Here is a 14,678-nt window from a genome sequence, read left to right on the forward strand (position 1 = left end):
GCAATGACTAGGCAATGTTTGGTGGCAGCCATTACACAGCATCCTGTGGATCCTGTTATGGGGGAAGATGATCCAATCCCATAGCAACTAAAGGGTCCTGTAGTAGGACTTGGGACCGAGTCACATGAAGTGTCGTTTGAGGAACTTGAAAGGGTTGCGGTTGGACAGGATGAAGAAAAATAATTTTTGGTGGGATCTCAATTGCTATCATTGGAAAAGGCAGCGTTGGTGGGGTTTTTGGAAGACAACATTGATGTATTCGCTTGGAGCACTTATGATGTACCTGGGATAGATCCTGAGTTTATATGTCATTAGTTGAATGTGAATCCAGAAGCGATCCCACGAAAGCAACCTCCTTGGCGTTCTTCAAAAGAGCATGTTGAGGCAGTAAGGGTGGAAGTTGTTAGGAACATATGTCACTATTTTATGTAATTGGCTAATCCTTTGACAAAACGCATTTTACTTGTAATTGGGTAGATCTAGGATGTGTTTAATACGTATTTTTGTTTCAAGATTAAGTGTTGAAGCCATACAAATCTGTCCAAGATTCAAGCTAAAAAGTGACTATCATTAAAGCTCGATAGCTAGCCATCTATCGAGTTTAAAGAGCTGTTCAGCCCCGTGGCTCAATAGCAACTCAACAGATAGGATATCTGTCAAGGTTTATGAAAAACAGATTTTTAGTTCTGTTTTGACTCTAATCTGTGTTTATTTTTTGAGCTTTCATTTCTCACAACCCTAGACATATAAAATGATTATTTTAAGGGCCGTCAAAGTGTTCACAAATTGCACAAGTGTTGAGCAAAGTTTGTTCAAGCAAATTGTGACCGAAGACACAGTTTTGCTCTAGTTCATCGTTCTTGTGAAGAAGTTACTGTATTTGTGCACCGTAGGATTTTGTGACCAAGCATCTTCTTGATCTTCATAGTTGGGATGAATTGAAGAACTTTGCAGCCAACAACCTTCTCTAGTTGGTGATTGAAGTCACGTATTGGGATCCGCGTAATTGGTTAGTCACGTACTAGGAGCCGTGCATCAAAAGAAGAAATTGTCACTACAGAACAAGTCAATTGGGTATTGGGGTAAGGGTTCAACTGTAGATTGGTATAAGGTACTAGGATTCCTTTACTTATAACCGCTTTGTGTGATAATAGTGGAATTTCGGGAGTGGTGACCTTAAAATCACTCGGTGGGGTTTTTGCCGTTAGGTTTTCCCAATTTGTAAACAAATCACCGTGTTATTTATTTTTTGCTGCATTTAACTTAGTTGGTGATTTGTTTGTGCTACGATGCATATTGCATGTTAATTAACTTAATTAATTCACTTGGCTAATTAATTGATTAATTCAGAAGTTCTAGGGAGCAAATCAATGGAGAATTCAATCTCCCTATCTATAGGTATCCCTGATAAGTCTTCAGGAAAGACATTAGGAAACTCCCTCACAACAAAGATATCATCCAACTTCAATGCCTCTTTCCTAGTGTCCACCATATGAGCTAGGTACCCTTGGCATGCTTTCTGTAATAGACGCTTAGTTCGAAGGGATGATATCACCCTAGGTAAGGCATGCATCCTAGAGCCCTTAAATTGAAATTCTAGTTCTCCTAGGGGTCGAAACACCACCTCTTTTCCAAAACAATCTACACTAGCATGATAAGCCGCCAACTAGTCCATTCCCAAAATTACATCATAGTCATACATGTCCATCAAAATTAAGCCTGCTAACATTTCCCTATTCTCAATTTGGATGTCACAAGACTTAAGCATAGAATTACACATCAAAGAATCACCCATAGGTGTGGCCACAGACAAATCATAATCCATAAGTCTAGGTTTCTTATCACATAACTTAGCATATCGAGAGGAGATAAAAGAGTATGTAGATCCATAATCAAATAGAGTTTTAGCAAAGTTTGAGAATAATGGGAGGATACCTGTAACCACAGTATCTGAAGCTTGAACATCTTATGGTGTGAGTGCAAACACTCTCCCTTGTGCCTTCCTCCTCTGATTATTCTTTCCAGGTTGTGCCATTGAGTTTTGTTGAGGAGATGTACAACTTCTAGCTAAGTGTCCTATATTCCCACAATTATAGCAAGTCTTTCCTTCAAAGAAACACGGCTTATCTCCATGAAACCTTCCATATGTGGGGCAAGCATTCGAACTTCTACCTTGAGCATTCTGGGGTGGATTCTTATTTTCTGGCTTATTTGATGATGAATTACTCCCAGACCTCCCAACAGATCCTTTCTTGTTCCGATGACCTTGAGCATTGCCTTATCAAAAGCCTGTCTGTCTAGTGTTCCTAGGTATGTTCTCATTCCTAACATTGTTCTTGAAATCTTCCTCCAGTCTCATAACTCTCTTAACTGACTTTGCATAATTATCAACCTCTGATGCAATCAGATGGTGTCGAAGTCTCTCATTCAACTCCTTTTGAAATTTGCTTGCTTTCTTCACTTTAGTAAGGATTAAGTGGGGTCCAAAGCAAGATAACTCAATGAATTTAGTTGCATATTACTCAATAGTCATACTTCCTTGCACCAAATCAGCAAATTCCCTCTCTTTTCATTCTCGAACCACCTCAGGGAAGTAGTTATCATAGAAAACCCTTTAAATTTCTCCCAAGTGATGGGGTTTCTCTCAATGTCCATTCCCTCAAAAATGGCCTTAGTAGATCTCCACCAACGCTTAGCTTCTCCAATCAACTTGAAAGTTGCAAACCGCACCTTCTGAGAGTCAGTGCAATCTAAAACTTCTAACTTCTCCATCTGCAAGAACCAGTTCTCAGCTTCTGTGGGATTTGGCTTCCTGTTAAAAGAAGGGGGATTTTGCTTTAGAAAAGTCTCAAAAGAGCAACCAGCCTTTGCCTCTACTCTACCCACACCTCTACTAGCAGCATGGGTCAACCTGTTTAACAGTAGGGCAGTAGCTTCATCCAAAGGATCAGTGCGTGTCACCCTAGGACGTTTATTATCTCTCACGTTTTGAGTGACTTCAGTCTTAGTATCAACCCCTTCTTTGGTTGACCTTTGCAAATTAACAATAGGTTCCTCACTATTTGAATTAGCTACTCTCTTCTTTTTGGGTGGCATGATACCTAGCTAACAAAGAAATCAAGAAATATAGATGGTGTAACAATTATTACTACTAAACATAAGAAGTAACATTGCCAAAATTATTTAAAATATCTCATTATACATAACCTAGATGCCAAATGCTTTGACAAAAAATCAAGATCATAACCTAGTTTCAAGTGTCTACAGGGATCATAACCTAGTTTTCAAGTGTCTACAGAATCATATCCTAAGCTCTGATACCACAATTGTAACGCCCCAAAATCATAAATAATAAAAGTCTATTCAATCTAAATAATCCATAAAAAAATATTAAATAAAAGCAACCAACAACCTAAAATCTCATCACAAATGTAAGAGTTTTAATCCACCAAAGATAAAGCATCCTCAAAATAATTCTCCAATACAATGTTTAATGCCATAAAAATAATAATAAAATCCTCAATTTCACAAAATAATTTGCAATTGTTGTCTTCCAAGAATCTCTACTCCAATAATTCCTTTAATGTATTTGTAATGAGAAATAAAAGAGGAGGGGGGGGGGGGGTGAGATAACTCAATAAATAGAATTAACTAACATTGGGGTGTAGGAACAAACCTTTTAAATAAATAATTCTTACGACAAATTCATATCTTTTAACTCATCAATATTTTATCATCAAATATTTCATATAAAAAAATATCTTTATATTGTGAGCCATCATAATACATATATATATATATATATATATATATGTATATCAATACCATCATATAAACAAATTCCTAGGCTTTTCTCGTGGTCAACGTTTACGCCTCGTTGACAGGGTTGTGTTGTCCCCTTTTTGGGACTGGAACCTCCTTTTCATCCCTTTTCTTAAGGGTGGCTCCTTTGGAACCTAAAGGTGCACTCCCTTGCTAAGGAGCTTCCTTTTTGGATCCTCAATAGCATACTCCCTTACTAAGGAGTTATCAAATGTGCATTGCCCCTTTTTCTGGGATCATCCCTTACTAAGGACTAGTTGTAGTATAATTGTCCCTTACTAAAGACTAAATACAATACCGAGCTTTTAATCACGATTTGCCATAGGTTTTCAAAACATATTCAATATTCTTACAACAAATAATCAATTATGTTAGGACATATGTGTTTCACTTGTTAAGAACATATGTCATGATTTTATGTAATTGGTTAATCCTTTGACAAAATGCACTTTACTTGTAATTGGGTAGATCTAGGATGTGTTTAATACTTCAAGAAATATGTTGTTCAAGTCTAGTATTAAAGTCATGAAGATTGGACTAAGAAATAAGTGAAGAAAAACTGTTCATTAAAGCTGGACAGATAACTCGACACCTGCAGACAGATAGCTCGACACCTCTCGATAGCTGGTGGATCGATCGAGAAAGCTCATGTCTCCTCGATAGCATCTAGATAGCTGTATCTGTCGAAGTTTAAATCTCGACACCTCCTCAACACCTCCCGATCTATCGAGGTTACGGAAATCAGAATTTTCAGATCTGATTTTTGGGCCAGGCTTTTGTATTTGTGTAGGGTTTCTTTTCTCACAATCCTAAACCTATATAAAGCTTATTTTAGAGGCCGTCACATAAGAGAATACAAGGAGAACATATGCAAAAGGTGACCGATGGCTTTTTCTCTCTGAAAGAAGCTACTGTGTCTTTGCGTCTTAGGATTTTGTAACCAAGTGCTTTTTGATCTTCATTGTTGATGAAGTGAAAAACTTTGCAGCTAACAATCTTCTTCAAGTTGGTGAGTTAGTCACGTACTGGGATTCGTGCATAAAAGGGTGTCGTTCATATATTGAAGAGTTCAGAGGTTCTGAAGCAGTAGAAGATTTCTGCTATGAGTTCATCTACGGGGATTGTAGAGTCTAGAGACAAAAGTTTTGTATTAGATCTGAAACTTCTCTTTACAATAGTGGATTGCTTTTCGGGAAGGTTTCCCTCCAGCTTTTTTTACTGTGAAACTAATTTGTTTCATTGGTTTTCCTAAGTCATCATATCTTGTCTTATTTATTTTCCTGCTGCATGATTTTGACATGATATTGATGTTTGTTTATTTTAACAAGTTTTATTGATAATAAATCTAATTAACAACTTGGATTTAAAACTTGTTAATTCTATCAACCGGGGTCTAAATTTCCCAACAAGTGGTATCAGAGCAAGTTCACTTTGATTGGATTAATTTCCTGAGTGTGATCTTTGACCCCTATTGTCATAGATTGTGGAAAATCTTTTTTGATTCCTCCTTTATTTGATGGAACTAATTATGCGTACTGGAAAGTTCATATGAAAGTTTTTTTGTAGGCTCCAGGTGAACAGGTATGGCAAGTTGTTGAAGTTGGCTGGATTAAGCCAAATGAAGCGCCGGTGGATTGAGATGATGCAACAATCATAGTGGCAAATTTCAATAGTAGGGCCTTGAATGCTTTGTTTTATGGGGTGACCAATGAGGAATTCAAGAAAATATCATCCACAGAAGTTGCCAAGGAAGCATGGACCATTCTTGAGATCACCTATGAAGGTACCAAGGCAGTAAAGACTGTGAAGCTTCAACGACTCACTAGTAGTTTTGAAGAAATAAGGACGGAGGAGGATGAGACCTTTGATGAGTTCTATGCCAAACTCAAGGATATTGTGAACTCTACCTTCAACCTTGGTGAATGTATTGCAGAATCCAAAATTGTTAGGAAAATCCTTAGGTCCTTACCTAAAAGATTCCATGCCAAGATCACTGCCATTGAAGAAGTGAAGGATATTGATCAAATTCCTTTGACTGAGCTTGTAGGGAACCTTCAAACCTATGAGATGGGATTAGGCTCAATGGGAAAAGGTGGAAAGAGTTAAAGCTTGGCTCTTAAGGGTATAGAGGAAGAGATTGAGGACTTTGAAGATAAAGATGAAGATGATGAGGATAAGGATCTAACCTTCATAACTGATGAGATTATCAAGCTTCTTTAGTTTAGGAAAAAGGATAAAGGTTGAAGTTTTTTCCTCAAACCATTCCTTCTGGGATATTGACTCCCTCTTAACTAGTGCTAAATTGGGCTGGACATAAAGGGTGGTGCGAGGTACTATGAGTGTCTTCAGGGTCCTCTTATTGGTAAAAGACCTCGAAGTCTTTGTTTATCACTTCTTGGACGGGTTCAAGAGTAGGCTCCTTAGCTTCTTCGTCCAAGTGTATGGGAGGCTCCTGGGAGTAAAGGATTTTGGCTGCGAGTGGGGCTGGAAGTTGAGCTTCTTAAATTCCAGCCAGAGGAGGGTTAGTTAGTAGAAAGTCGGGGACCATTGTGTCAATTAAAGCTAATCGTGTGTATTTAGCTTTAATGACATTCTTTGGGCTTTGGAAGCATTTGGAGAGTGGTTCAAACCTGAGGATGATATGTACCGCCCGAAGTTGATCATTTTTTTGCAGAAAAATTTCTGACCTAAGGATTCGGTTTAGGTCAGTGAAATTTACGAGATGCTTGGATAGGGTGGTATGGTATTCGTATGCCAATAAAGAAACAACAAGAGTTATAAGCTAGATAAAAACCTTGTAAAAAATTAATAAAAACTCCTATGCATGTCTACGATTCGTGGGAACCTTACCTGGTTCCCCTTCTTGGGTGGGATAGTGCAATCCATCATGCCAGTCTCCCAAGACGATGAGAAAGTCCTCGTCCATACCCTTGTTTGACTCAAGCATACAGAATCTTAGCCTAATGGATGAGATTGTACATTTGATGTAGCATTTAGTCTCCTTCCCCTTCTGGTAGTTATACACCTAGTTCACATCATGCCATGTGAAGTTAGTCCCCATTTTTCGGTTTATCATATCTACGCTCTTGAGGACCCTAAAAACGTTTGGGGAGCATTGGGTGGGGGCCAGCCTATAGTTCATTAGGAAGTCTCTAGTGACCCTTCCCATAGGGATTTCCATCCCGCCTTTTATGAAGGCGATCATTGGAATAATTACAGAGCCAGGAAGTCTGTTCATGACCAACCATTTGCCTAATTCACAGTGTCAGAGTTCAACACTGCTAGGGATCCTATATTTAGCCCTAAAGGCAGCCATGCCTTCAGGGGTATCTACTAACCTAGCGAATCTACCCATGGAATCTTATGGTATAGGAAACAAAAATTTGTGCAAAAGAATATGAATTCGAACACACCTACGAACAATAGAAGAATCTCCTCGCGGGCAGCTGCTTTAACAAAAATTGCCAAATGAGTAAATAAGATATAGCCAGCCTCAACCTCTCTTTATATAGAGGTGAAAAATGAGTGGTAAAATTCCCGCTCATAAATGGGGATAAACAAGGATCATAGGATCATCATCGTACTGTGGAACATAGGGGGACAGGCAGCCGCCTAACACCATAAATGTGAGATCATGGATACTGAAGCGTCAGGAGTGTGCTGGAGACAGTTGAAAGGATGTCACCACGTGGGAACACACATGGCACACATTAAGTGAAATTGTATAACTAAAACCTTGCTCTTTATCTCAAATTTAATAGCAAAATGGGGCTATTGTAGGGGCCCGAGGACTGAGGAAGGGATCATTGAGCTGTTATCATTATTTTTAAGGCATCATAAGCCTGAAGAGGGAATCCACCCGAGGAGGAGAAGAGACAAAAGACTTTTGGGAGATCCAGTTGGGAAAGGCAGATTGTGGAGAGAGAATCATGGAGGGTAAGGGAAGTTTCCAATGAGAAATAGCTTATTGCCTTTGCATTAAATGGCCGGCAACAGCTTTATCAGCTGCATTGATGAGGAAGTGACCTGAACAGTGGAGATCACAGCTAAGCAACTCTTTCTACCACTTTCATCAGAAGTTTAAGGGGACAAATGTCATGATGAGAATTTGGGTAGGTGGAGATGAGGGGCCAAGTTGTGAAGTGCTGAAAAGTATATAAGGGAAGGGAAATTCCAGATAAATGGATCAACAACAAAGAGAAGAAAGAAAAACATAATCTAGAACAAGAACATAGAGAGAAGAGAGTGAACAATGTACTCTTCTTTGTAAGAATTGCCTTCTCGAGCAAGCTTGTAATAAGTCTTATATATACTCAAACTTTGATTTGTAGTCACTCTTACCCTATCTTTGTCCTCAGGCTAAGCCCCTCCTTTTGTTTAACCCACTCTCTTACAAATATCTATTGATTTGGGCCTATTTGAACTGCACAAACCTCACTACTCTAAGTAGGCTTGAACTGTTTAATTTTCGTGCCCTTACAGTTTTCATTGTACTTTTTTTTTAACTCATAAAGTGGACTTATGGAAGGTAGCTATACATAAAGAGTTAGCAGCTAATTAAAAGTGTGGGTGGATGATGATATTTTCAATGTTGGTGTGGTGTATATTTTATTTTATAAATACAGCATTGCAAGCAAATAAAGCAAAGAGCTTATTGTTTTTGTTTCTATTAGAGTGGAGAGCTTGCTGTAGACAGTCCTAAAGGGAAACCCTATTACTTATTACTTGCTATATACCCCTCGATCTCTCCGTTCTAACGTCCAAAACAAGACCTTAAATGAGATATTCATCATGATAATGATTTTGTTGATTATATAAGAAAAAAATGGATTTCTGAGGATGAGTGACCTGAAAACAAAGGCTAGTCCTATTGGTTTATGGGATCAACATTAGTAAGATAATGGTTCACTTAGGATGTTGGTCCTTACTATTTAGGGATGGCAAAAACACCTTCGTCTCGCTCAATCCACCTTGCCTTGTTCTGGAACACTCTTTCGCATGTTCCTCCCTTTTCTCTCTTTTTTATTTTCATTAGTATTGGAACCACCTTATTAAAGATAGTAAAATATGTCCAACCCACCATGTCCCTTACTTGTCCGGTGTGAGTTTTTCTCTCTTATTTATTTATTTATTTTTCTCATGATTTGAACCCGCCTCGCCCGGTTGTTGTCTTTATAATAGGTAGCCTAGACTCCCATATCTGGCTATTACCCATTACCCTTTTAAGTGTCAAAAAGGAAAAAAAAAAAAAAGAGTTTAATATGGATGAATGTAGTGTTAGTATTTACATTTGTAAAAATCACATACCAAGAAAATTCAAATAGATAATCAAGTTCAAATAGTATTTTTAGGTAATTTCAACATAGTTTTTGGCTAAATACCTAATCGACATCCGTTGACCAGGACTAATATATTAATTACCACTTGGTTTAGTTTATTAAGAATTACATAAACTTTCTAGGTTTTGAGTTTTATTGAATGAACAACTTCCTAATCAAATGCCTGTTTCATCATACCATTGAGCTGTCAACAGCATCCTGCATCATAATATATAGCTAGTTGATCCCTTAGATTTTGTAAGTTTAAAATCTTCTTTGGAATACTAAAGTCGGACTAAAATAATTCTTTATTGTATAAGATGTTGTAATCAAATACGCGTCATTGACCTAATTAGGATATTAAACCTAAACTTAGTTAATTTCTTTGTTTGTTTATATCTATTGGAACCTAATTAAAATGAATAATTAAGTAGAGTTGGACTTGTTTTTTTTTAATGCCTTAATTATTTTACTCGTGGGATCATGTGCTAAGTCAAAAAGAAATGATAAGGTCTCTCACATTAATAGAAGAGGTAACCATAAAATATAATATTTACACAAATTATTTTATTGTATATATGTTTGTGGAATCAAGTTAACAAACAAGTAAATAAAGAAACATGCATGCTAATAAGACCTGCTGATAACCTTTCATCAATTTTTGGTTGATTTGCAACTTTGTCTTTTACTATGAAAGCTTCAGTTGTTGAATTATTCATAATTAAAACATTTTTTTTTTACGTAATGATAATAAACTTTCACTAAATTAATAGTAAGTTCCTAGCTCTCTGAGCCTCTTTAGATGCAGTTTTTACTTTTTATTGCCGACCACATTTTTATATCGTAAACCAGTAAACCCATTTCCCTTTTCACCAAATGAATTTGATACATGTTTACGTTTTATTTATTTTAAGAAGTGTGGGAAAGATATATATTAGATGGTGATTGTTACTTTGTTAGATTGAGGTACGTAGTATAAGGGTAAAAAAAATATTTAGACAACTTTAGGTCAAGGTTCTTTGTTTATTACCTTATAATATGTAATGATTTTTTTTTTTTTTTTTGATGAGATGATTACTTTTCTTGGATTGGGATTTTAATCAAATTAATCATTATTTTCATTTTCAATGAAGTTTTTCAGACACATAAAGTTCCATGTATTGAAAACAATGGCGAGAGTTGTGCGCATATTCCTTTCAACAAGAGCATTACTAAGGATATTTATTCCATTTTCTCTAGCTTTCTTAAATCTTTAGGGCTTGAGTTATTTATTTATTTATTTATTTATTTTTAGAAACAAATACACACATAAAGGATAGGGAAATGAGATGAGCACTTGAGGTTGGTCCACTTAGTACTGTGGGTTAAATACTTAATTAGTATTGTGGTATATGGTCTACTATAAGAAAAACAAAAACTTGGGGGATGTTTGGAAGAAAAGAAAAAGAAAAAAAAAAGAAGGAGATAGAGGGAGATGAAATGGCTAATGAAATATAAAACCCTAAAAAACACTTTGAATCCAAAAGAGTAACTAATTATGAAATTCATTAATTGTATGAATGAAAATAAAGAAACTGAAATTTTTTGCTAATTCATTTTAATCTGTTTTAAAAACCTAATATCTTAAAAGCACTAAAAACACCTACAATCAAGGAAATAATTACCCTAAACCTTAAAAAAAAAAATTAATTACAAAAATTAATTATAAATTCTGTCCTGAATCACAAAGAAATCACAATGTCCAATGTGAAAAGGAAAATGGCATGAGACAAAATCACAAATATAGAAGACATGTAATGACATATGGTCAACAAATTTGGTTGTTAATTAAGTTGAATTTTTATTTTTTAGGCACTATTTGGGGCAGTATCAAGTCATAAAAGTGACAGAGAGGATTACATAATAAAAGCAGAAACTTGCTTAAGATATTTTAAGATTAAAGGTGGGCATAGATGAAAACCAATAAAAAATTGGTCATATCACCAATTTGTAAAAATGTTATAAAATAGTTTGTAACTATAGTATTACTCTTTGTTAAATCATTGATTCTACTAAAAGTTTAAGCTATAAGGAGATGATGATAAGTTTAATTATTTATTCACATAATTCTAACATTTTCCCTCACATATGAGCTTAAATTCCATTTTAATAGGTACGGTTTAACATGTGAGAATTTTTTTTTTCAATGAAAAGGTTCGAAATTTTATTGAATAATAATAGTAACCAAACGTATACAAGGTAAACTCCCAAAACATAGGCAAGGGAAACCTACGTAAGAAAAGTTAGAAAACAAACCCAGAAGGAAGTAAAAAAAGAAAAACTAAGAGAAACAGTCTGTATGATTAAGGGTTTCGTTGAGCCACCATTAGTCTCTGATACTTCTCCAGAAAACCGACAGCACCATCAACAATTTTTCTCAATTATGGTGGCGGTTTTAGGAATATTTTTTAGGGTGATCATTATAAAACTTAAATTATATAAGATCTAATCAAAAGAGTACTTTCGTATTAACAAATAAAAAATACACAAATTCATAAAGTCTTACAATTTCTTTCTATAAGTTTTTTTGATTTTGAAATTGTTATATGATAGTCTAATTATCAATATAGCAAGCTACATTTGTTTCAAAATTTTAGTTAAATAAAAATTTTCTTGGATTTTCTTGGATTTTTTTTTTGTGGTAATAGCCTAATATATTGTTAAGGAGATCAAAGTTTAAGAACAAAGTTTGGTTACAAACTTAGTCGTAGCCTAAAGCAACAACTCTCACTAAAAAAATTAACATGACTATATATTTTGAAACTTTAACTGTTGAATTGCATGTTTTTTATGTTCTTAAAACACATGTCAAATTTCATGCTAATCAGCTGTTATTTACTATTCAATCCAGAAAATTATATTTTATATATAATTTTAGACTATAAAAACTTGAAATTTAAACATTTGATTGATGACATTGCTCTTGATATTTGATTTTCTTGAAATTTTGCAAGTATGGAGGATATGAGGAAAAAAAAAAGTGTAATCCAATGGTGTATTTGTCAAAATTCACATCCAATAAAAAAAAAAATACTAAGTGGAGTTGTAGCTTTAGTCTACAACCAAGTTTGTTATCAAATTTTGTCCAAAGTTTAATTATGTTAGGCCTAAAAAAAATTTAGGGTTCTCACAAATTTTTTTAAAGGATAAAAAAATCAAAAAATTTTAAAATTTATATATAATAATTATTTTTTTTCCAAGTCAGGGTTCTCACAAATTTTAAAATCTCATTTTATTTGAGTTCTCTCAAAATAAAACTTATTATGAGCATTCCAAATAGCCCAAGAAGTCATTACCCATCGTTTAAGCTCTTGGGAAATATCCTAGACATCAATATCTTTACATTTCTGTAACCTATTTTGGTTCCTAAATTTTACCAAAAAGTTACTTTTCATCCTTAAACTTTGTAAATAATTTATTAATAGTTTAGTGACAAAAATAGAGATGAAAAAAAATAATTTTTTTAAAATAATTTAGGGACAAGAAAAAGCTTTTGGTAATATTTAAGGATAAAAAGTAAAATATTTTTCAATAGTTTTTTGATAAAAAATGAAGATTTCAATTGTTTAAGAACGAAAAACGAATATTTTAAAGTTTAAGGATGAAAAACAAACTATTGATAAAGTTTAGGGACTAAAATAATAATTTAGCTTTTTCTTTCTTTTATTATTGTTATTATTATTATTATTTTAATCTTAGAAGGACATTTAGATTGATATAGAACTACAGAAGAATGGAGAATAAATATTAAGGTTGAATTTCAAAGAGCTCATTTTTATATCCGTGTGTTTCATGTGCAGCCCACGTGATCTCTGTTCACCCTTCAAAAGGCGCCGATGATTGTGACTCTTTTGACTCCAGTTGTTCTTAACATCAAACAATTTCACAAATGATAAACCCCATTTTATTGCAGGCCATCAGAATTAAGTATACTGAAAAATTCAGCCCCCGCAAACTAATTTTCAAACCAAAATGGTTCACCTTTTTCATAGTTGAAGAATACTAGATTAATTGACTACCTTTGGAATAATCCCTAGGGAAAAATTATGACAGCTTTTCAATTTAATATTTTTTTGATTTTCCCATTTCAACGCAAATTATTAAAATGAAAAAAAAAAATTTATTTGACCAAAATTTGGCTATATTTTTTGAATCAATCAGAATAACTCGTTCAGACTAAAGATATTATAAATTCAATTATTGACTTGATCTAATTAATTGATATGTATGCTTCGGAAAACCTTTGCTTTCTTAGGTTTTGAAACAAAATTCAAAATTTTAGTCAGTATACGCGATGTGGGTTCCTTATTAAATCGTCAAAGGTGATCACGTTGATGATGCAAGCATGAGACGTGCCTTTATTAGAGACTAAACTCAGAAACAGAAACTAAGGTGTTTGGGAGAGATGCAACACGACTGTGAGGGCATTTGGATAAGTTGTAAAATGGTGTTTTGGGTTTAAAATAAGCATTTGTAAAAAAGTTACAAGGAATTGTTGTTGTGAAACAGAGTTTTGGATTTTAAAAACGCATTTTTAGACTCCCAAAATGTATAACTAAAAGGACCCTATGTCTATAAGAACCTCGCACTTCACCGTGATCGCACACAACCATCGGTTTTCAATACCATTTGTTAGGAAGAGAACACCTTGAATATCACTTAACTCAAAAACTTAACCTTATGAGTTTGGGTGCAACTATTTTATATTAATCACCTACTCTTCTCATCCCCCTTCCCCCATATATGTGTGTATGTGTTTATCAAATAAAAAAATCACCTAGTCTTCTCATTATTAGTATTCAATGCGGGATTTCACTCACATGTGTATACTATATACCCAATATAAGGCTTATAGAATGTCCGTTTATAAAGATTATTAAATATTACAGGAATAATACTTCTTTTCAAATGAATTGTGAGTTTTATCTTGAATTTAAATAATGAAAATCACTATTATGTGAGAGGAAAATATCATTCACAGAATATTGAATAAATGTTATTCGTCTAGTCAAATTAATAACAATTTCCTTTGCTTCTCTTAACATATTTTTTATTGCAACAAAAATTATCATTTTCTACCAAGCATTCTAATGATGTGTTGATGACCAAAGCTAACAAGGCATGCTTTTGCATTGCACAATCCATTTTCATTACAAAGTGTTTATATTACTTCATAAACTCAAAAGAGGCCTCAAAAAATAACAAAATTTCTCTAGAATTCTCTCAAACTAATTCAAAGGCTCTCCTCATATGAGAAGAGAAGACCCTTAGGTGGAGCCACCAAATTCTTAATCACGTTATTCTAACATCCCCTCACATATCCCCTCACATATGCGTCTAAATTCCTTCTCAATGAATATGATGTTAATGTTCAAATCCTATTAATATCTTTGCCTTTAGTTTTCATGTTTCTCCTTACATTTTCTATTCTAATTTGTAAGCCTTACATTTTTTATTCTAATTTGTAACGAAAATTTTCTCTAATGTACTTAATTGTGT

The sequence above is a fragment of the Quercus robur genome, chromosome 3 (assembly GCF_932294415.1).
Source record: "Quercus robur chromosome 3, dhQueRobu3.1, whole genome shotgun sequence".
Taxonomy (NCBI): domain Eukaryota; kingdom Viridiplantae; phylum Streptophyta; class Magnoliopsida; order Fagales; family Fagaceae; genus Quercus; species Quercus robur.